Genomic DNA, 25,747 nt, shown 5'->3' with positions numbered 1-25,747 from the left:
ATTCCTGTCATTCTCCTCACGACAAGTATGGCCGCCTAGACAAGGACAGCATTGTTTTTGTCTAACTATTGTCTAACTTCACAGTTTAGAATTGACAGATTTCAGTTTCAGAGACAACTTCAGATTTGTTCTAGAACAAATTAGAAAATATTCGACGCCATTTTAGTTCATTCCGTTTAGTTTCGTTTTGGTTAGGTTAATATTTCGGCTGAAATTTATAAATATAAAGGTAATAAAGTATATAAAATATATATTACATGAAGAATCCTAGAGAAAATGACGTTTCTGCAGTAGTAGGTATGTCCCATGTATATGAAAAATAGGTAGTGAATAAACACTGTTTTTACATTTTTTAGATGCAAGAAAATGGTGTTATAATCTCTTTGATCGGCCATTTTTTTGAAAATGGAAACAATTTACAGCAAGGTAAGATCATTTTTAACTATAGCCAACATAAGTTATCTCCAGTAAGTGCAATTTATTGTCAATAATGCAATAAATCGGACTGATAATCTGATTATGTTATCTGACTAAAAGTCTCTTTTTGCTTCTTTTTGATTTATAAGCCAGGTCTCTTTGGGAATAATGGACGCTTTTTTTTAAACAGTATATTTATATTTTATACCTATTGATATTTTTACATTGTTAATTTTAGTATAAAAAAATTTGTTTTTCTGTTTTCAGGTTTTTGTATAAGGCTCCCGTTTTCATGTTCCTGTGTCCGTTTTTGTCCTTGAAGTCTGCGAATACGTGTGTTTATTTACAAATTACTGTAAGTCATGCTTATACCTTAACTAATTTACGTTAAAAGTGCATATAATTAACTAATTGGTATTAAAACAATACAATCCTCTATATTTTTATATTTATTTAGTCACGTTGTTCCATATTTCAATTAAATATATATGAATAAATTATTTTTTGGTTTTATTTATGAAAAGAAAAAATACAAAATACATTTGAACTGAAAGAGGGCCCGCCATTGAATAACCGGAAACGGAAATGAAAATTTAGCCATCATGTCCTTATCATGTCAACCTGTCAATTGGAAAATTAGTTCTCCAGACGACAACGAAGGCTTTCGGTGGCATATCATGTTTCCACGATTTAACACAGAGTTGACACTTCTTTCTAGTTAATTATTTTATGGTTCTGCCTTCCCCTAGGAGATGCAAGACCTTGTCGTTGGTGGGAAAGCTCCTTGTCAAGTGCTGGAGGAATCTCCTCTAGCACTTTAGCTCGGTCTAAGAAGCATCTCATTGTCTTGTCCCTGGCTGTAGTGTCGTGACCAGGGAATTTCACCAAGACATATAACGATGCCGGACGGGGCTATCCCTGTCCGTCATACCAGGCACCCTCTACTGACTGTGGTCATGTCTCGCGGGTAGAGGGTGTGGGGGGGTCTTGGCTTAACCGCCTGGACCAAGAGGAGACAACCTCACCAAAAACTTAAATCCTGAATTTGACCGGGACCAGGTCAAAGGGATGCGTGGCTAGATAGAGGACTAGCCATTACTGGCCTCAACCTTGGGGCATCAGGGGGCACCCCATTGTATTTACCCCTTACTTCTGCATGCTCTGTAGAAGTGGACCGACGATCCCTAGCGACTCGTGGGAACACTATGAGATCTAGTATTAAAAACGCCACCGGTGAAGCTGTGGGGAAACCCCCTAGCGATACTGAACTCAAATCCAAGAAGGCAATAGAGAAAGAGGGACATATCCTCTATTATAGATACGGGACAACACCGGTATCAGATCTAAGGAGAGACCAAGTTAAAGAGGTGGAGAAAATGCAGACAGACCCTCCAGCCTCCACCTCACGGGTTCCTCAGCCGGAGGCAAGCTCCTCGACTGTGAAGAGCGGCACGGAGGGCCAAACTCCAACCGTGGAAGGGTGTGTACCATCGGAGAAAGAACTATTGTCAGAAGAGGATGGGAAATACCCTGTTCCCTCTACAACAGGAGTATGATGAGTTATAGATTGTGTGATGACTCAAGGAAGGGGGGCACAATAGATCTTTAAGGTCGCAGTGATTAACCCCCCCCCCTCTTACTCATTCTACATTCTACATTTAGTTCTGCGCATTCTCAGAACAATTCTAGGACAATTCTCAAAAATGAACCCGAATAAAGCTTTTGATAGATTGTTGATGCACAAAGTTTATTTAGTTCATTACTTCGGAAAGGGCGATAGTAGTTATCGTAAAAAATAATAGTTTATCAACAGCAAAAAATATGACGTTAATCAAACTTAATAACATAGATAAGGAAATAAATTTAGATTGGAATGCCCGTCAAAATTTTGGGTCGCGAAATTGTTTGGGTCGCGACCGTTGTACGCGATCTGGCGCTGCTAAAGCGGTAGCTGAGAACAACCGCAAAAAAAAACAGAAATAATTTTCTCTTGTCAAAGTCAGAATCCTCAAAAATTATAAAACCTTTCAAAATCTAAACCGCTATCATTGAAAAAATTCCGAAAAGTGTTTAAAGCGTCCATTTTCAAAGTAATTATTGCTATCTTGTGAGTTTAATTTAAGCTGTATTTACTCAAACCCGTGATAATTGTGAAAAAGTGGCATTAAAAACTTAAAAAGCTGTGCTGTGAACTATAAATTGCCAAAAACCATCGTGTATCGTGGCATAATAAATTTCGATAAATAATATTTGGCGATATAATTCCGCCATTATATTCCGATATTATAGGCCGAACCAGGCCGAACCGCTCCGAAATTTTCAAAAGCTTTGGATCGCGACCGTTGCAAAAATAGCGCCAAATAGTGTTTACAATGTCCTTATGGGCACTTACAATCTAAACTTGTTGCATTTATCTATGCCAAAGATCTATGCTTAATAATAGCCATCTATCAAAGAATGAAATAAATTATATTACTATAGAACCGCCCTATTATTTTTAGAACTTTGTTCTAACACATGTTATTAGGACTATTAGGACATGTTTTTTCTAATTTTCTCTAAAACGGTATGGAAATTTGGAAAAGTATAAAGGGAATTAATAATTTTAGAACAAGCAAACATTTTTATAAAAAATGCATTTTTCTCGCAATACCAATAATTAAAAAGTTTTTCATCTTGTAAAGACAATCCGGGGACATACTGTATAAGTAAATATTTCCGCCAATTTATATTTCAAAAGCAAATATTTCAAACTATTTGAACAATTCAGTGAAAAATGTGCTGAAAACTTCTTTTTAATTCAGTTTAACAGAAAATGTAATTCAATGCAACAATAAAAGCCAACTAGTCGCATTCTTAAATTAAATTGCCTTGAAAATTGCCTTACGAGAGCCTGAAAAGTTAGAATTAATTTTCTCGAATTGATGTGACATTTTTCCGACAGCCGCCTATTTAAATCGATCGTTATTATTAGGGTAAAATAAAGAAAATTCCAATGGAATTAAATGGAAATGGGCCAAAAGCATGAAATCAGGAAGAATAGAATAATGGAAAATCTTTTATTGGAGTTTGATTTAAATATCTAAAATAATACAGGGTGGCGCCTCTCATACGCCGCGGAAGCTCCAAGGAGAACGGTAGTTTACATCGAAATTAAATTTTGGCAGCATATGTAGGTTAACTGAATCCATTTTATAAAATTATATAGAATTATACAGGGTGTCCCCAAAAAAAGTTACACATCAAAGTTGTGTGTATTTTTCTAATGGAACACCCTATATATTAATTGATTATCGTATTCTAGGAAAAAAATAAAGGTGAGTTTTATTAAAGAAGCATATACCTAAAATCTAAGGATTTTGACATTTTGTGATAATGAAGAGTAAAGAGATTGTCTTTTCAAAAGGATCTTTTCATTTTAAAAGGTATATGTGGAGTTCAACCTCGAAAAGCAGCTATAATTTCTCTCATGTTGTCGACACTAGTTGGTCGAATTTTGTAAACACTTACTGTCTTTAACATATCCTCATAAAAAAACTAGACTAGATAAAATCAGGAGCATTTAAGTATTATATTAATTGGTGAATGCACACTACATTCACCAACTAATAGAATCATATCAATTCTCTCTGATGTAGGATAAATTTGCATTTTCGGCAAATTTCTGAGAAATTTTTTTGTTTTAACTGACACAAAATGATGACTAGTTGTTAAAGTTGGACTAATTAGACAACTATGTTGCTAGAAGTAACGTCAGACATATCACAGCCACCTAGATTTTATCAACCAATAAAGATCTACTCAGATCAAGTCATGTAAATGAAGATATCTAGGAAAATCTTTGTTTGAGGGGTAGGCATGTAGGCAACCTTAATAATAATTTGAAGGGGAATAATGAAACTCTAAATAATGATCAATTATAGCAGTTTTTTTCGCCATATTAAGCAATATTTTCAATCGTTTCTTCAACAGTTATAACGTATAAATATTTTGATAGTGCTTACTCTCAGTAGAGACGAGCAAAAATCTCTGCTCTCAGTTTAGCTAACAAATTTTAGGTTATCCAATTCATTTTAGATTTTACTCAAAACAGTAAACCTAAAAAAAAATAGGCAAATGTAAGGTAATTATGTAAAAATAATTTTATTATTTAAGAGAAACAACAATTATTTTGGTCTTTATTCACAAAAAAAGGGTGTGAGATGTGTCAAAAAATAATCCTAAATAATTCAGATGGCATGTGAATGTATTTTGTGCCAAATACACGTGGGTATTTTGTAGTGCTGTCAAGAATCGTGAAAAAAAGTGTTAGTGTTTTAGGTAAAGTGATAAAACGACGCTCAAACCTAATTACTTACATCGATCTGCTATCTATCGGAGTCCCGTTTTCTAATGTTAGGTAAGTTTTTACTTTTAATCTGAATTTTCCAAGTCGTTTTTAAATCTTTCTAGTCGATGTGTCAACATTGGGCGTCGAACAAGCCGAGATCCAGATAATTGTTTGTTATTTGCAGCTGATTATCGATTGCTGGCGGCGCGGCAGCTTTCAGAATGTTGCCATTATTTTTTTAAATTTTCTAAATTAAATAACTCGGTTAATATCAATTTATTTTAAAAATAAGAGAAAATATGTTTCTTTTAGCCCAGATCCACCACCCCTTAGCAAACCAAGCTTATTAGCCACCCCAACAAAAATTAGAGATTTTTTTTCTCTATTTTTTAAATCTTATAATTATTACTGTATAATTTAAGTCACTCTTGTGTGTCTAACTTATTTTTATCTCTTAATAAAATATCTAGATCCCCGTTCAAAAAATAAAAACTGACAATAACAAGAAATAATATTTTTTATTCAGTATATATTTTTCAAAATTCTTTGTTTTGACTTCTCCAGATTTTTCTAGACAATAAAAACAAATTTTCGGGTTTATAGCAAAAGGGTCCAGAAAAGATCTGCTTATACATTGAATAATAAATAAGAAAGACGGGTAAAGGAACGTTTGATGACGAGGCTTATGTCAGATTTCTATGGAATAAAACACAATACGCTTTATGACTTTTTCTAGTTGATATTATTTCCAGTCTTGGTATTTTAAAATAATAAATGCCTACATATATAGAAACGTAATTTTCTATACTTGATAAGCTCAACCAGAATATAAATTTCATTCTCATTTTATCCTAATCGCACTAATAAATAATTTACAACCTAAGAATAAATTACATTCAATCAAGTTAAAAACAACCAAAACAAAAATATTTCCGATATTCGACACAAGAAACTACAACACAGAAATTGTTTCAAGGGTCATTGAGAATAAGGGTAGCCTGAAGATATTGAGAGCAGAATCTATCATAAGGCTTAAACAAATATCAGCCCTGAAAGACAAATACGGTAAAATAACAATGAATAAAAGATGAAATTCTACACATAACAAAATATTTTATGAAGAATACAGAGAACAAAATAGAAACATTGAAGCAAAAATACCCAAGATTATAAACCAAGGCTCTAAAGATATTCCAGAAATAACAACATATGAAATAGAAAAAGCACTCTTGGAAATGAAAAATAACAAATCTGCTGGACAAGAGACTGTGAGAATGGAACGAATTGGGTGTAAATATAAATGGCGAAAACCACCTGTGATTTGCTGATGACATTGTCTTGATATCCGATTGCGTAAATAAAACCCAAGAAATGTTACAAAAATTGAACAAACAAATGGGACTAAAACAAACAACTGATGACAAACTTTGTAATTGGCGGTGAAATATATTTTAAACAATACCAATAATAGAAGAAACAACTGCTTACAAGTACTTGAGACACGAAGTGTGTGTAAGACGCGATAACCAAACTTGCAAGCTCAATAAACGAATAGGACTGACTTGGGCCGCCTATGAACAATTGAAATACATTTTCAAAGGAACACTTCCGATATATTTGAAGAAAAGGTGCGTACTACCTGTTCTAACGTATGGTGCGGAGACCCTAACATTTACCAAGAAAACAGTATCAAAATAACGCAAAGAGCAAATCAGAATAACGCAAAAAATCAGAATAACGCAAAGAGCAATGGAAAGATCAATATTGGGGCGATCTCTGAGACAGAACAAAAGTCGTGGATACCATTGCGAAAATAACTACTTTGAAATGGAACTGGGCAGGGCACATTGCAAGGCTAAACGATGACCGATGGACGAAGAATATAATAGAATGGAAACCAAGATATGATGCATTCAGGAGCAGTGTCCATCCTCCAACCAGATGATATGATGACTTAAGGCGTATCCACAGTAACCGGATGCAAATAGCTCAAGATAGGGAGTTATGGAAGCGAACGAGGGAGGCCTACGTCCAGCAGTGGACTTTAGTGTCTAGCTGACGATGCTGATGAATCAAGTTAAAAAAAATCAACAGAAATAATTTTTGAAAAAATCAAGTGACATTTTTGGCGTATTTCAATAACATTTTAAGTCACTTTATATAACTAATGTTCTACCCCTAATAAGAGCTTTGCGTCTCCCGTCAATGGATAAAAGTTTACTAAAACAAAGTCATTAATATTTTTAGTTCAAAATAATTTTAATTTAAATTCAGTCAAATTTTTTCGTTCTGGTTTGGTTTGGTTTGGTTGTAAATAATAAGAAAGACGGGTAAAAGAGCGTTTGATGTTGTCGACGCCCATATCATATTTCTAAGGAATAAAATAAGATACGCTTTATAGTTTCTCTAGTTTATATTATTTCCAGTCTCCGTATTTTAGAACAATAAATTCGTACATACATAGAAACTGATTTTTCTACAATTAATCTCAACCAGAAAATATTTTCAAAAATGTATAACTCAGTTTTTCGTAATCTCACTAATAAATAATTTACAACCTAACATTGAACTACATATAATTAGTGATGGGATAACTCGAGCGAAAATTCGCTCGAGTACTTGATTATTGAAATAACCGACATCGCTCGATTATGAACGAGCGATGCAAGTGACGAGTACCAAGCGACGAACGCAAGCTATCCTAGAATGAAATAAATTGAAATCCGATTTTAATGTTACCTACTCGATAAAAAGCCGAGCGAATTTTCTACATACATTGCAGGTAGCAAATTTATACGACGCCGTATATACCGGGTACGTCTCAAAAGTGGCTCACCCCTATTACTTTTTTATTTCTTTAGATAAAAAAAATGAGATTTGGTATGTTAGTATATGACATAAATTAGGATTGATTGACGTATTCAATTGTTTTTTGTCACTTCCTGTTTCACCGGAAATGACTACAATTTTTGGTTTTTAAATGGCACCCTCGATATTTTTTTTACTTTATTCGATAGAAAATGACATTTTAAATAGAATGACGTATCATGTGTCAACTTTTGACATATTCGGTTAAAAACAAATCAATCTAGAGTGCCATAGCTGTGTTAAAAACACTAATTTTTAATCAAGGAGCCTTGGAAAAATAGATTTGATCGTCTAATGTTTTAAGTGTCTTGCCCTGGCCGGTTAAAAGATTGGGCATCTTTTTCGTATCTAATCGTCTTTTTGATCATATCTCAATTTTTTTTCAAATGGAACGAGGGTGGATCATTAGCATATTTCAAAAAAGATTTTTTTACGAATAATTTGTAACCACACACTAGATACAGTACGTCTGTCCGTTCTGAGGCTGCGGGGTATCCGTGAGAGGGGAAACGATATTCTCTCGATGTTTTTCGTAAAAAAATAGACGACGCGTCCCATCAATAAAAATTTAACAAATTTGCAAGTAGCCAATAAAATGAGTGGGCGGAGCGATTTGCGGTGACGCACTCGTCAAATCGACGTATAAAATATATTGCTGTTTATTTAAATGTTTTTTGTCCGCATTCCTTTCATAGACACAGATCCAGCAGATGTACTGTACTTCGAGTCAAATTGTCGTTATGAACCGCATGTTACAATTTCAAATAAACCATATGCGAGAATGTCAAAAGTTGACATGTGATATGTCATTCTATTCAGAGTGTCAAATGAGTGCGATTTAAAAATCAAAAGTTGCAGTCATTTCCGGTGAAACCGGAAGTGGCCGAAAACAATTGAATATGTCAATCAATCCTAATTTATGTCATATACTAACATACCAAATCTCATTGTTTTATCTGAAAAAAAAAAGTTATAAGGGTGATCCACTTTTGAGACGCACCCGGTATATTTATCCGTTGCGTATCTGAGAGACAAAATTTTACGATCTACATCGACAATGCTTCGAAATAAACTAAATCAGGCGATCAAGCGAATCGCTCAATCGTTCGCCGCTTACTACTTGCCGTTCATTACCGAAAGAATATGTGCCCTGCGCACGCAGCTTACTGCTTGGCGTTAACGAGTACTTACAACATGCGACGGACAAAAAACCGTATTTTAAATACGAGCGATATTTCGCTCGAGTGATCACTCGGTTATTGCAATCGCTTGATACTCGAGTACTCGATTATTGAAATTAATCGGTTTTTCCCATCACTACAATATTATCCAAGTTAGAAATAATGCAATAGAAATAATTTATGGAAAAATCAAGTAACATTAGAGCATTCCAAATATTTCTTTGATGTATCTCAATAATAGTATAAGTCACTATAATATAACTAATTTTCCTCTTTTAATAAGAATTTTAGATCCCTGCTCAAATGATGAAGGTTGTAATTTTTGATAAAAGAGTTTACTAAAACCGTCGATTGAAAGAATTGGGAAGATACGCAACCTAATGGGCGAATTCGTGACAAAGTTGATTTGATTTCCCCTTACGTCTCAAGTGCTATACGGTGGAGACACCAATTCTTCTGCGGTCAACGCATAAAACACTTATTTGCTCTAATTCGGCCAGCGAAGACATATCGAAGACGGTGTGTAACTGAAAAAGACAGTGTTGCCATATTAAAATGTGTAATATCCGGTGGCGGATACAGAGGGGGGGGGCATGGCCCCCCCCCCTAAAATCTGTAAATTGTGTTAAATATTAGGCTTTTTGGTTCAAAATGACGCCCTAAGAAGCATATTCTACATTATTTTTTATTTTGGGGCCTCCCTAAAATAAATTCCTGTATCCGCCACTAGTAACACAGATTAGGTATCCTATAAGTATACAGATAAAAATCTTGTCCCTAATTCGTGGTACGAAAATTGTTTTTTATGACGATGTGTAAACGAGTCAAATTTCCTGTGCGCAAAAATAAACTCGCGTAAAATAACAATAAACAGCGTAATAGAGAGATATCGCTAAACCGAATAGCGTGCATGGACGTTAATAATGGTGTTATTTCTTTTACGTGAGGTGGTATTAACTCTCTTCATTTATAGTTATCGGATCGGAAAGAATTCTGATCGCGTCGCGTCCGCTATTTAAACTTAACCTAACTTTGAAATTGTTTTGATTACTAGGTATTTTAAAACTAAAGGGCTAAAGTGCTTATTTCCAGTGCTTTATTGTTCAACGTCTGCCAGTGGGTTTAGGGCAACAAGCAACAAATTCTCTTAGAAGGGCTAAGTCGTCATCTGCTGTAAACCTAAGACTCTTTATAGGTTCTTTAGTATTGGAAGAGGTGGAATCCATATTTTGGGCCATATTTATTTGATTAAAACTAATCCCAGCTACTTCAATATCAAATTACCTAATAAAACTAAAGCAATAATTCAAAACAATTCAAACATAACCTAAAATAAAAGATCTCGCCAGCCGGCTCCGGTTGTCAAATACCCGCACATGCCCATTTAAGCAATTTTTAAACGTTATCAGAGGTTATTTAGAAAGAGCGCTTGGTGTAATTGATCCGCAAATTACGTCAGGTGGTAACGTTATTAGCGGGTGTTGCGTTAAAAATTGACTCGCGCATATCGTAACCATGATAAGGTACGCGTAAATACTGGATGACGCTATTCGGTTTTCCGATATCTCTGATAACTGTGCCGGTCAGGCGCTGTGCACAATTTTAGAGGCCATAAGTGTAAAATTCAAAACAGCGTAGTTGGATTCTTTGGAATAGTGTTCAAGGTTTTCTCTGCCGTGCTCTTTTCCCTTATGAATTCCAGGTAGAGTACGCCCTGTTCATTTTCCTTTAAAAGGGGGCTATTTACAAATTTAGCGTTTTATTTACATAACCTATTCTCCTCAAATTTTCCTAATTTTGCTACTGTTGAGCGCATCCAAGGTAAGTCAGTTTAAAAATATTTGTTTTTTCAAACGTCACAAAAGTATTAATTTTTGCGACGTGATTGACAATATAAAATAGTCATTTTAATGCCTAGGCATAAAAGTAAAGCGCTTTTACGCCTAAGCACAAAAGTACGAAAATATACTATTAAACTGACATAAAGTGTCAAAATTCAACAAGCGGAGCGTAACCATACTTTCTCGATATATAATTACTTAGAAGGTATTACTTTTAAAACTATTTATATAATTTGGAACGTTCGAAATTGTTAAAAAATATATTATTTACTAGCGTGTACCCGCGACTTCGTTCGCGTCGAATTAATCATTTGTAATGGTGATGATAAAGCAAAGCAAGAATTTCCATTAACATACAAACTGGATAAAATTTTCTCACATTTATGTCAGCATGAGAAAAAACAATATGGCGATTTTATTATATAACTTCGTAATATTTGAGGGGTAGTATCATCTCGTTGGAATTTGACTTTCGAAAAATCCGTTTGCCAAAAATAAGCTTTTTTCGTCAAGCAGTTTAAGCAGAATCGTGGTTAATCAATTACCCAACTTTTTGTAACACCCTGTATGATTTTTAAAAAAATTCAAAATATGTAAAAAACAAAATAAATTATGCGTGTCCAAGCGTTTTCCAGAAAGACTAACCGTTTTTTAAATAACAAGTATTGTAATATTTGACGGGCGTTTTCACCCTCTTGGAATTTGAGAGTCGAGAAACTCCTCCTTATCGAACCTCTACACCCCACAGTCAATCCGTTTGCCAAAAATCAGCTTTAAACGTCAAGCAGTTTAAGCAGAATCGTGATTACTCAATGGTCATATTTTATGAAACACCCTGTATAAATTTTTAAAAAATCTTAAAATATGTAAAACAACAAAATAAAATATACGCGTTTAAGAGTTTTTCCGAAAAACTCACCGGTTTTTAAATAAAAAATATTCTAATATTTGAGGGGTGGTTTCACCCCCTTAGAATTCCAGTTTCGAAAAATCCCTTCTTATCGAACCTCTACACCCTAAAGTCAATCCGTTTTCCAAAAATCAGCTTTTTACGTCAAGCGCTTTAAGTAGGATCGTGATTAATCAATGACCAAATTTTTCATCATTGACCAGAAACAACCTGTATGCATTTTTAAAAAATCTTAAAATATGTAAAAAACCAAAATTAGATATACGTGTTTAAGCGTTTTTTCGGAAAATTGCAATATTTGAGGGGTAGTTTCACCCCCTTCGAAAAATATCTTCTTATCGAACCTCTACACCCTAGAATCAACCTGTATGCCAAAATTGAGCTTCTTACGTTGAGTGGTTTGAGCAGGATCGTGATTAATCAGTGAGTCAGTCACTTAAAGATGTTATATATTAATATAGATTATTCTATTTCAAACAAAATAAAATATACGTGTTTAAGTGTTTAATCGGAAACTTGACCGTTTTTTAAATACAAAATATTGCAATATATTGGAGGGGTGGTTTCACCCCCTTGCAACTGGAATTTCAAAAAATCTCTTCTTATCGAACCTCTACACCCTAGAATCAACCTGTATGCCAAAATTGAGCTTCTTACGTTGAGTGATTTGAGCAGGATCGTAATTAATCAGTGAGTCAATCACTTAAGGATTTTTTATATTAGTATAGATTATTCTATTTAAACTGTTGATTATACAATTGAAAAAAAATACCTCTTTAACTTTAATGACCGACCCTGGATATGTTATACTACAGTATTAAAGATGCTATTTTATTTTAAACTGAAATGCCATGGAGAATACCCATCGTGAAGCCCACTGTCAGTTATAATACAAAAATACAGTATTTTATACTGATGTATTTTTAAAAGAATATACATATAATACATATCCAGATATCTTGGCATGTTTCCCGACCTTTCTATAAAAGTATATTATAGTTATTGTTAAGACGTGACTAAATAAAATTCTATTTCCCTAAGATGGAATTTCCTCGCTACCAGCAGTAATACAACATAAAATTTTTCTTCGGGTTAGACGGTATTACGAGTAAGGATAAGTGGATTTTATGGTATATAAATTCTATGCGATTGGTAATAACACTTAATAAAAAATATGTTCATGCTATAAAAAAGTTTCATGCTATGCGTAGCCAAAATCACAACATAAATTTTAAAAAATGATTCAGAAATGGATAGTGGAACTTATTCATAATAAGTACTAATACGTCTATTAATACTACTATTAACACAGCCACATCCAAAATACCAAAAGTGTATGATAATACCGTTGATTGAATAAATAAGAAGATACGCAACCTTATGGGCCATTTCGTGGCACAAAACATGTCCGAGATGTAGCTGGCGTTACCGTCAGCCTGTCCGAGAGTTTCGAGATTTTGTTTAGCTCTGCGCCGCTGCGCGCTGATAGTCGTTTACAGCGCAGCGGATAAAGAATACTGTACCGTAGCAGACGTAAGTAGTTCTGCTTTCAGTCGACAGGGTGACTGGTTGCCAAAACTACTCATTACTCGGTAGATTTACGGATTTTCCATTATTCATCAATTTAATACAATATTATATGATTAAACAAAGAACGGCATCAGAGTTGGCTTGGAAATGAAGATCGCTGTTATTTCATATATGTAAAATATTATGGTAAATGTCAATGATTCGTCATTTCCAAGCCAACTCAATGACTTTTTTCAATCATACAACATATTCGGTACCTATAAAAGATTTTTTATTTTTGTTGTTTGTTCTATGTTTAACAAGAATAAATTTTCAGTACATAAACGCGGACCCAAAGATATTTTCGTCAAACTTATTACATATATTACACAGTTTAATATGGCAACACTATCGCTTTCAGATCCACACCGTCTTCTATATGCCTTCGATGGCCGAACTAGAGAAAATAACTGTTTTATGCGTTGACCGCAGAACGATTGGTGTCTACACCGTACAGCACTTGAGACGTAAGAGGAAATCAAATCAGCCTTGTCACGAATTCGCCCATTAGGTTGCGTAACTTCCCAATTTTTTCAATCAACAATAATACTATACAGCTGGGTACACTGAATTTACAACACAAAAAGTTAAACTCTACAGACAGAGCTGCCTGATAGAGGATATGTTTTATTTTATAATACAAAACAACACAAAATATAGTTGGTACAACAGAATCGATTCCGTATTATATTAGCACTATTAAATTTACTACACAAAACTCTGTATATTAGTACTCTCCAATATAGCTCCATTTATTTGCACAAGTCTCATTTCCTATAATAACAAAAATTATTTAATGTTAAAAAACTTTTATTTATAATTTAATATTAATAATTGGCCAATATTTATTTGTTATCTTAAAATGATAATAATAATATCAATATAATATAATAGAATAACATACCTTTATCAAAACTCATTAATGTTTAATATAGGTAAGTATATTTATCGTTATAATTAAAAACAAAAGAAAGAAACATATTTTTTCATGCGTTAATGAATTAATATAGTTGAATAATAAATCTAATTCGACTTCGCCAAGGTTATCCTTATCAATGGAAACTGCGATATTTAACAGATGAGTGATAATTTCACCTAGTATAGAGCGATAACAGATTATGTGTATAAACAACAAACGAAAACATATACATTGAAATCTTCATAAATACGTAGTAACTAAAACTAACAGGTAACATAGACAACCACTTTTTTAATACAAAAGCTAATAAAATTATTTATCCACGACTCTCTATAATTTGATTATTATACATGAGTTTATGAAATAATATTTATAATCATTATTCACTAGTGAATAATGGTTTCATTAAGTTCAAATCTAAAAAAAAATCAAACAATAGATATATGAAATAAAACAAAAATGTAATGAACTTAAGGAGAAAAAGGATTTGTCTGGTCAAGGAAACAACCCCAAAGGGAACTACAAGAGAGGTAGCTGGCAGTTGCTCGAGACCAGCCTCCACAAGTGGCACAAAAGCTACCACCTTCTCTAAAAAGCATCGGAAGCCTACCTCTAGAGCCAACTGGCTACACAAGCTACCGCTTCCTCTACCCGGTCTGGGTCAACCAGGCGGGCTAGACGACCCGCTTAGAGTAAATCTCAGCGGAGCAGAAGTAAGAAGATACCTCTGACTCTATCTCTGAAGGATTTGCTCCAGAGGAAGCAAAAGCAAAGATACTCCTCAAAAACGGGGAGAATAAAGGAACCAAGAAACAGCCTGGTGCTTTCCATCGAAAAGGAAGAAGGAGGTCGAGAACCTCTTACCTCTTCTCCGGCAGGGAGAGAAAAAATCCAGGATGGAAAGCCGTCCAACACCGGGAGGCAAGCAGGGACGTATCACCGGCTTTGTCAGAACTCCAATGTAATGACATCCAGTTGGGAAGTCATCAACAAGAGGGAGGAGGGCCATGGTCCTCACAATAGAAATTGACCTCAAATCCAAGGAGGTAATAGAGAAAGAGGGATATATTCTCTATTATACATTCGAGACAACACCGGTATAAGGTCTAAGAAGAGACCAAGTTAAAGAGGTGGTAAACATGGAGACAGATCCTCCAGCCTCCAACTTGCGAGTGCCTCAGCCGGAGACAAAATCCTCGTCTGAGAAGGGCACGGAGGGCCAGACCCCAACCATGGAAGGGTGTACACCCTCGTAGGAGGAGGTAGATGTCCACTCCCCGGAGGAAGATCATCTGTTAGAGAACGATTAGAACTACCCTACCCGTGCCCGGCTCGGGCACGGTCCGGTGTACTGTGAATCATCCTTAATAATATGCGACGGCGACGGATCGGCCAGCCCGATCGTAGCCCGATGCTAGGCAGGAGTGGGGAGTGCCAGCCGTATGTTATCGCATCCGGACCTAGAGGAACTAAATAACTAAATAAAAGACTAGTTAGTTTACGTACGGATCGGCCAGCGCGATCTTAGCCCGATACTAGGCGGGAGTGGAGAGTACCAGCCGTATGTTATCTGTCCCGGAACGAAAGGAACTAATTAAAAGACTAGTTCACGGGAATATATTCAGTCGGCAGATATTGTCGCAGCCGGCGTAATTACCACAGAAATTGTCGTGGATACTGTTTTTGATTAGTTTGTTCTTTGAATATTTTAGTGGAATGTTTTACTTTAGGTTCCTAAAATTAAGAAATATCTTATAAAAAGAAGTAGATATTCTGAATTTTTAGACAAAAACAAAAAGCTTGATGTGAGAAAAAATGCAATTTTCGTAAAATGTTCATACTAATTGCTCCAATTGATTTGTGATATAATTTTTTAAGCTCTGATTTGAGTTTCATTTTTAATTTTTGTTATCTGCAATAAAACTTATCTATATGGTTTTAACATACGCAATTATATACACGTTTCGTTATATTTCGTACCTTATAAAAATTATACTGATCATACCGTGAATAGTTCTGACTTATAACGAAACCCATGAGCAAGCAACGAGGATGTCAATGTTAGTCGGGAACTATTGTGAACTAAAGACCTAGTTCTAGGGACCTATTCCTCGGAAGGAACTAGAACTAAGGAAATAGTTCCATCCAAGGAATTAGAATTCCCACTTCTACTATATGCATGAAACATAGCTGAAGTACGACCAATGGAGAATAGAGTGTTACTGGTATAGAAAAATTGGCAACAGCCTATTAAAACATGCCAAATGCTATGTTTATAAAAAATGCTATATTGATCTAAACATAGATGAAGTACTAAGCATGGAGAATAGAGTGGCACTGGTATAGAAAAATGGGCAACAGCCTATTAAAAGATACGAAATGCTATATTTATAAAAAATGCTATATTGATCTAAACATAGATGAAGTACTAAGTATGGGGATAAGGGTGTCACTAGTATAGGAAAATTGGCATCAGCCTTTTAAAAGATGCAAAACATATTCTATAAGTTTTTAGACTGCTTGCTGTTATCTTTATTTTGATATTGAAATTAGACCGCTCTCGTACACAGATCTAAGCTAAACATATTTTGTTAATTATTAACAGCATTAATCTCACTTAATACACTGACATACGTTCACCTGTGAATTAATAACTATTATAATTATACAAAACTAGTTTATGCAGAAACATTAATAAGAAATTATGATTAAATTAATTCAATACAAAACTCCGTGCCCTTCCATTGATTTTTCTTTAATTTACCGTCCTACGCCGATACTTTGGAATGAGAAATTAAACTGCAATGCACCTGGAGTTTCATTAAGAGACGTTCGCTGAATATTAAACCTGGCTCTGAAATTGCGATTTGCCAACGTTTGATCTCTCATTTCCCATCGGTTGAATATTACGTTTTTGAGTAAAACTAATTCGTTTTATCAAAAGGCAATACAAATAAAAATCGAATGTATTACTTGGTATTCGACACTGATCGATTCGTATATTATTTCTTAACTTTTTTTTACTTTAACGTGCATTTTATTAGTCTATTTTATATTACGGTTGGAGGTTGGATCTAGCCATGTTCGGTGTTGAGATTTGAACACCGGTGTTGGTGTTGATGACCACCTGTGTTTATCTCAACTCGAGTGTTCATTTCAGCACCGGTGTTCATCTACAACACCGGTGTTTATCTTGACACCGGTGTTTATCTCGACACCGTCGGATCGTGTCGGTGTCGATGTCGATGGTGCCGTTTGATTGTTTTTTTAGTTTTTTTTTAATATAATATTTTTTAGTTTATTTTACATCTACGAATTTTTGTTTCATTATGTTTTGTTTTGTTTTCTGTTTGTTTTTGATTAAACAATTTTTTACTTTATAGTTGTTTATCTGATACTTCCACTTTATTTAATGAATTATTCTGGCAAAAAAATATATTTAAATTTGAACGCTTTAAGTTAAAGTCGGTGCGCTTTAACAAACGATAAAATAAGCACCGATACGACATTATTATTATCAGGTTTATTTTGAACTTATTAATAAACATTATTTCTTCTTTAACCCGTTTATTAAACACCGGTGTCGATATCAAAACCGGTGTCGTAGTCAAAACCGGTATCGAGATGAACACCGGTGTCCAGACCAACATCGGTGTCGAGATGAACACCGGTGTTGTAACCGAACACCGGTATTGTAAACGAACACGAAATGAACACCGGTGTCAGCGTCAACACCAGTATCGGTGTCAACACCGGTGTCCATAAATGGAACAATGGCCAAATATGGAACAGCGGGTATTCCATATTTGGCCACCGGTGTGAGACCAACACTTGTGTAAAAACGGTGTTTGGAACAGGCCTAGTTGGATCCTTCGGTGTTACAACAGCAAAATAAAACAGCACTAAAGTTGTAATCATCTGCTGATTATGCTAACACGGTTAGCGGTTTGTTTTACTCTCTATTTTATAGTTAAAATAAAAGCGCAGAAGGATATTTCTATAGTTACAAAACATTGAAAGTGAGCAGCATACTGACACAATACATCTGGTAGACACCACGCGACGGTTATATTAGATACGAATTGGTACCGTTTTTTTCGTACAAACTTAATTTTAGACTAATATTATTTTGAGCCTTGTCTCTTGTAAACGCAGTATCACAGCTAATATATGAAAAATTAACGGCTGTTAAGTATACAAAATTCTATATTAAACTATTTAGTATAAAGTACAAATTACATTTTGAATTTTTGGACTTAATCGAGTACCATTCAAATCAAATGATTTATCGACTCAAACACTTTTTCATATTCAATGTGGCATAGCAAAATAATTTATGCTCTTTTATAGTTTCCCATGTTCTTTCTTCTCAGAATTAGAAAACTACCCGCCAAACAACAAGTATTTATTAGAGGAATAGTTTCGAAAAACATGTTAAATCATTAGAGGTATTTCCAGTAAACAGAGTAACATCAAAATATATTTTTATATAATCCCATTCTATTGAGAAATAATAGAAAAAAAAGTATAATAATTATGTTGCAAATGACAATAGATCAGGATAATGCCGATCGAAAGAAATATTGTTGACATATAATCTAGGTCCAGTCAACAAATCTGTTATAATCAATGCTCAAGCGCATACTAATTGTTATTGTAGTATTGCAATACCATCTGTTCTTGCACTGTCAGTTTCTGACACCCGGACGAGTATTTATTTGCAATACATATGAAACGTTTCGGAGGAAAATAGTTGAAGGCCACGCAGCGTTTCTACAACTTGTCTCTAAGTGTGTGAACACAGTGCAAGCAGGTTTGCCGCTTTCTGGTAGCCAGCGCCAATCTGGGTACCTATTATTGACATCGTTCGCAACTTTGCGTATACGCATCACGTGTATTGTTATAAACAGGGTATCCCAGAAATAAGTGCAAGTATTTTAAAGGGTGGTAGATCTCGATAAAAGAAACATATTTTCTCTTTATCGTTTTTCAAATAAGTCCAAAATAACGGAGTTATTTTACTTTGAAAATTTCCAAAAAAAAAATGATTTTTTGCTAAAATTTTGAGAACCTTTTTCATGTGCCTTCTCCTCATCGGAGGTTGGCGACCATCAATTGGAATTCCACCCTGTCTTGAGCCAAACCAAAGAATATCTTAATACCCTAGAAGTCTCGTCTCGCATCAAAATCTGACCTGTCGATGGGGCCTCGCTTTGGCGAGCGAGGCCCCAACTTCGTGGTGCCTCGCTATTTTGCTCGGAATTGAACGAATAGACGCGCGGCGTTGCCTTGTTTTGTGTGTACTTTCTTGAATAGTTTTAAATTATAGTTTTAAATTTTATCTATTGCTATAATCTCAGTCTTTCCGTTCTCCGCACTCCGCAGTTTACATATAATATTATCTTATATAATTCCTGTGTTACAGTTTTGGTTACCTGTACTCCTCCGAAACGGCTTAACCGATTTTGATGAAATTTTTATATGTATATTAAGTAGGTCTGAGAATAGGTAGTTATATATTTTTTATACCCTTAAATGATAAGGGTAGTCCACCCCCATTTTATTATTTTGTGAAAAACAATATTTTTAATTTTTTTTTTTATTTGGCCTAAAAAATACAAACAACTCTAAGTTTTTCACCGTTCTACTTTCATCCCTATTTTTTAATAGGGGTTGTTTTTTAATTTTTGTTACCATCTCCGAAACGGCTTTTAACCGATTTTTGATAAAATTTTTATATGTATATTCAGTACGTCTAAGAATAAGTTGTTATCTATTTTTATACCCTTAACTGATAAGGGTAGCCGAGAGGGTAACCCACCCTCATTTTTTTTTAGTTTTTTGAAAAGAAAGAAATGTTTTTTATATTTTTTTATTTGGCATTAAGAAATACAAACAACCCTAAATTTTCACCGTTCTGCTATCATCCCCTATTTTTAATAGGGGTTTGTTTGTTTATTTTCTTTGTTGCCATCTCCGAAACGGCTTAGCCGATTTTGATGAAATTTTATAAGTATATTGAGTAGGTCTGAAAACAGGTTGTTATATATTTTTATACCCTTAAGTGATAAGGGTAGCCCACCCCCATTTTTTTTATTTAAAAAAAAAATATTTTTATATTTTTATTTGGCATTAAAAAAATACAAACAACCCTAAGTTTTCACAAGTTCTACCATCATCCCTATTTTTAATAGGGATGTTTTTTTTTAATTTTTTTGTTACCATCTCCCGAAACGGCTTGATCGGTTTTGATGAAATTTTATATGTATATTCAGTAGGTCTGAGAATACGTTGTTATCTGTTTTTATACCCTTAAGTGATAAAAGGGTAGCCCCACCCCATTTTTTTATTTTGAAAAAAAATATTTTAATTTTAATTTTTTTTGAAAAAAAATATTTTAATTTTTTTATTTGTCATTAAAAATACAAACAACCTAAATTTTTCACCGTTCTACCATCATCCCTATTTTTTAACAGGGGTTGTTTTTTAAGATTTTTGTTACCATCTCCGAAACGGCTTATCCGATTTTGATAAAATTTTATTTGTATATTCAGTACGTCTAAGAATAGGTTGTTATCTATTCTTATACCCCTAAGTGATTAGAGTAGCCGAGAGGGTAGCCCACCCCTCATTTTTATTTTGGAAAAAATAATTTTTTTTATTTGGCCTTAAAATACAAACAACTCTAAATTTTCACCGTTCTACCATCATCCCCTATTTTCTAATAGGGGTTGTTTTTTAATACCATCTCCGAAACGGCTTGGCCGATTTTATGACATTTTATTATGTATATTGAGTAGGTCTGAAAATAGTTTGTTGTCTATTTTTTATACCCTTAAGTGGTAAGGGTAGCCCACCCCTATTTTTTTATTTTTTGAAAAAAAATATTTTAATTTTTTTATTTGGCATTAAAAAATACAAACAACCCTAAATTTTCACCGTTCTACCATCATCCCCTATTTTTTAACAGGGGTTGTTTTTTAAGATTTTTTGTTACCATCTCCGAAACGGCTTAACCGATTTTGATAAAGTTTTATATGTATATTCAGTACGTCTAAGAATAGGTTGTTATCTATTCTTATACCCTTAAGTGATAAGGGTAGCCGAGAGGGTAGCCCACCCTCATTTTTTTATTTTTGGAAGAAAAAAATATTTTTTTTATTTGGTTGTAGCCCACCCTCATTTTTTTATTTTTGGAAGAAAAAAATATTTTTTTTATTTGGTCTTAAAAAATACAAACAACTCTAAATTTTCACCGTTCTACCATCATCCCCTATTTTCTAATAGGGGTTGTTTTTTTGATACCATCTCCGAAACGGCTTGGCCGATTTTTGGCCGGCTTGGCCGGTTTGGTTTGGTCACAACCTATTCCTAGGTTGTTATCTATTTTTTATACCCCTAAGTGATAAGAGTGGCCCACCCCAACTTTTTTTTATTTTTTAGACAAATTTTTTATTTTAATTGTTTTATAGGGAGTGCTTATTTTTTAGGGGGTGCATATCCAAAATTTTCTTCTGGGTACACACTTTCATCACTTAAGGGACCTCCGTACAAAATTGCATACTCCTAGTCCTAGAACGGATTTTACATAAAAAATTATACAAATTTTTACCCCTTGTTTTACCCCCTTAAGGAATGAATTCCAAAAATCACTCTAATTATTCAATTACGCTACATAAGGAACCTCTGTGCAAATTCTCATATTCCTTGAACAGAATTTATTGTTCCAGAACGTTCAACCCCTCATTTCACACCCTTAGAGGGTGAATTTCCAAAAATTGCTTCTTAGTGCTAAATTACGTTACATAAGGAACGTCTGCAAAATTCATACTTCTACAACCGATTTTAACTTTATAACGATTAATTTTTGTACAAATTTTCATCCCTTATTTTTCAGGGGATGCATGCCTAAAATTCGCTTCTAGGTACTCACTTTCATCATTTAAGGGACCTCTGAACAGAATTTCATACTCCTAGTCCTAGAACGGATTTTACATAAAAAATTATACAAATTTTCACCCCTTGTTTTACCCCCTTAAGGAATGAATTCCAAAAATCACTCTAATTATTCAATTACGCTACATAAGGAACCTCTGTGCAAATTCTCATATTCCTTGAACAGAATTTATTGTTCCAGAACGTTCAACCCCTCATTTCACACCCTTAGAGGGCGAATTTCCAAAATTGCTTCTTAATGCTAAATTACGTTACATAAGGAACGTCTGCAAATTCATACTTCTAAAACCGATTTTAACCTTTTTTGTACAAATTTTTCATCCCTTTATTTCTAAGGGATGAATGTCAAAATTACTTTCTAGGTACTCACTTTCGTCACTTAAGGAAACTCTGTACAAAATTTCATACTCCTAGAACTAACACTTTTTGTACAAAATTTCACCCCCCAGTTTCACTACCCTTAGGCTATACATTTCCAAAAATCGCTTATCAATGTTCAAATGCGCCACATCTGTGCAAAAGTTCATACTCCTAGTAGGTACAGATTTTTTATGTATAATTACGTCCCTTTATCTAATAACACCCCCTTATGGGTCGAATTTTAAAAAGTTACTTAGTAGTGCTCATCTTAGAGAACGAATTAATATTCTCCGTATTTACTCCAGTTTCCTAATACTAACACAGATAACACATAATCATACTAGTTAATTTTTTATTGGAATAGAAGTAATTTTTATTAGAAGGTACAAAAAAATTAAAAATCTAAAATTTTATTTTCATAGCTACGTTTTTTTTTCATAGCCTTAGGATGCCTCATGTACTATCGAATATACGAAATATATAATCAATACGTGTTGAACTTTCTTTAAATATCGAGAAATAAAATATGTTTGGCAACACCGTACGAAATATCGCCGCGCGTAGTCCTCAAAATTTAAAATATTAGCATTTTCAGGCTTCGATTATGTTCAAAAGCGCCACCGTATGACAAATCACTAAAGCTTCCACACGAGAGTTCTTAAAACTATAATATTCTTTGGCCAAACGGATAATTGCACTTGCCTCTCCTATATTAAACCACTGGCGCAAATTCCGCAAGCAGGAAAACTGTTTACGCCCGATGCCTCGTCGTCCTTCAATCTTTCCCTCAACGATCAGCTGTAGGAAACTATATTTGTTATTTCGAAAAATATGACCAAAATATGCTGCTTTCCGTCGTTTTATTGTAGTCAATAGTTCTTGGTCCTTACATATTCTTTCCAATACTTCGAGATTTGTTTGAGAACCACTGGATCTTTTCTGGATTTTCTTTCTTATAAATTTAATCTACTACCTATGTTGCCATATACAGGGTGTCCCAGAAATACGTGCAAGTATTTTAACTTAACTGGTAGTATAGTTCAACCCCAGAAACACGCCTATGAGGTTTTTTTCTAAATAAATTTTTTTTGAACATTCGGAATTTTTTGAAAATATTTTTGGAATTTTTTTGCAATTTTTTTTAGTTTTTATTTAAAAAAAAATAATTTCTTGATAATATGGCAACATAGGTAGTAGATTAAATTTACAAGAAAGAAAATCCAGAAAAGATCCAGTGGTTCTCAAACAAATCTCGAAGTATTGGAAAGAATGTGTGGACCAAGAACTATTGACTACAATAAAACGACGGAAAGCAGCATATTTTGGTCATATTTTTCGAAATAACAAATATAGTTTCCTACAGCTGATCGTTGAGGGAAAGATTGAAGGACGACGAGGCATCGGGTGTAAACGGTTTTCCTGGTTGCGGAATTTGCGCCAGTGGTTTAATATAGGAGAGGCCAATGCAATTATCCGTTTGGCTCAAGACAGGGAGAAATTCCAATTGATGGTCGCCAACCTCCGATGAGGAGAAGGCACATGAAGAAGAAGGTTCTCAAAATTTTAGCAAAAAATATTTTTTTTGGAAATTATCAAAGTAAAATAACTCCATTATTTTGGACTTAATTGAAAAACGATAGGGAAAATATGTTTCTTTTATCGAGATCTACCACCCTTTTTTACTTGCACTTATATCTGGGATACCCTGTTTACAACAATACACGTGATGCATATACGCAAAGTTGCGAACGATGTCAAGAATAGGTGCCCAGATTGGCGCTGACTACCAGTAAGCGGCAAACCTGCTTGCACTGTGTTCGCACACTAATGGTGCAACAGACAACATCGAGATGACTTACCTACGAGAGGCGCGTGCGAAATCATCCGAGGCCACTGTCTCTTACACCATACACCGGAGCGTACCGCTCAGTGTTGTTACAATAGGTACAATTTTATTGTACTATTTTGGGTACATTTGATAGTCAAGGAGTACATAGGTACAATTGCAAGAAAAAATGTACAGTTCTTACTTCTCAAACCCAAACTAACCCAAACTTAAACTCACGTACATATTTTTAGACGAACGGTGATCTGGGTGATACGCGATGCGTGGATTTGAAATGTAGGTTGCTAGGAGCAGAGGGTTTAATACAGATCATACTCCTAGCGGCCCCCATTTCAAATAATGCCAACGTGCCGGTTGACAACTGGACTTTGAATGACGTCAGGGGTGCCATCCACATTATCCTGAAAAAGCGGATCGGCGTATCGGCGTAACGACCTTGAAACTATTTCCAGTAATTCTATTGGCTGAAAAATTAATCTGTCAAAAATTTCAGCCAATAGAATGCACTGAAAAGTGTTTCAAGGTCGTTACGCCGATCCTCTTTCTCTAGGATAATGTGGATATGGATGCACCCCTCTGATGCACCCTCAAGGATACTATACATGACCCCACATTTTTCCACGAAAAATGTACAATCCCACTTAAGAAAGTACAATTTCGACACCATTTATAGTACAAAAATGTTTGCCCTTGTAACAATGCTGGTACCGCTGCGACACTCGGAAGCGCGTACTACGAATACTGTGCAGATGAGCAGCAGCAGCGGGATATAAAATATCACATGCAGTAAAAAATACGAGAAAAAGAATAGAACTTCCAGCAATTGTCTCTTGAAAAAATAGTATCTTTGATATGACAAAGTTTAAAACAAGTTAACAATCTTATCTGCATAATGATAATACTATACTATAATGTTAAATATTTAGCATAGTTACTGACTTATTGATATACCAATCGTATACAGAAGCTGAATCCGATATGCAACATGCAGTAAGATTTTATAAAATACTATAATATATCTACTAGTAAAACTTCTATCAATTGTCTCATAAAAACGCAATATTTTATCTAATATATCGATGAAAAATTAACAGCTGTTAAGTGTACAAAATTCTATATTAAACAGATTACATTTTAAATTTTTGGACTTGTAATCGAGTACCATTCAACAATCAAATGATTTATCGACTCAAACGCTTTTTGATATTGGCAAAGGAAAATAATTTATGCTTTTTTATAGTTTCCCACGTTCTTTCGTCTCAGAATTGGAAAACTACTCGCAAAACAACTAGTATTTATTAGAGGAATAGTTTCGAAAAGTATGTTAAATCATTACAGGTATTTCCATTAAACAGAGTACACACCAAAATATAAAATCCAATCTATTGACAAATAATAATGGATAAAAGAGTATAATAATTATGTTGTAAATGAGCAATATATCAGGATAATGCCGATCAAAAGAAGTATTGTTGACATATAATCTAGGTCCATTCAACAAATCTGTTATAATCAATGCTCAAGCGCATACTAATTGTTGCATATTGTAG

General features: G+C 34.3%; 1 protein-coding gene across 1 annotated transcript in view; it reads right to left on the bottom strand.

The window, feature by feature from the left end:
• LOC115874968 overlaps positions 1-25,747 on the bottom strand; it is a gene marked incomplete in the record, with an annotated part of 636,162 nt that overhangs the window by 609,991 nt on the left and 424 nt on the right.

The sequence above is a fragment of the Sitophilus oryzae genome, unplaced genomic scaffold, assembly GCF_002938485.1.
Source record: "Sitophilus oryzae breed Bouriz unplaced genomic scaffold, Soryzae_2.0 scaffold_130_pilon_pilon, whole genome shotgun sequence".
Taxonomy (NCBI): domain Eukaryota; kingdom Metazoa; phylum Arthropoda; class Insecta; order Coleoptera; family Curculionidae; genus Sitophilus; species Sitophilus oryzae.
The sequence above is the reverse complement of the archived record's forward strand: the minus strand, read 5'-3'. Positions and strand labels throughout refer to the sequence as shown.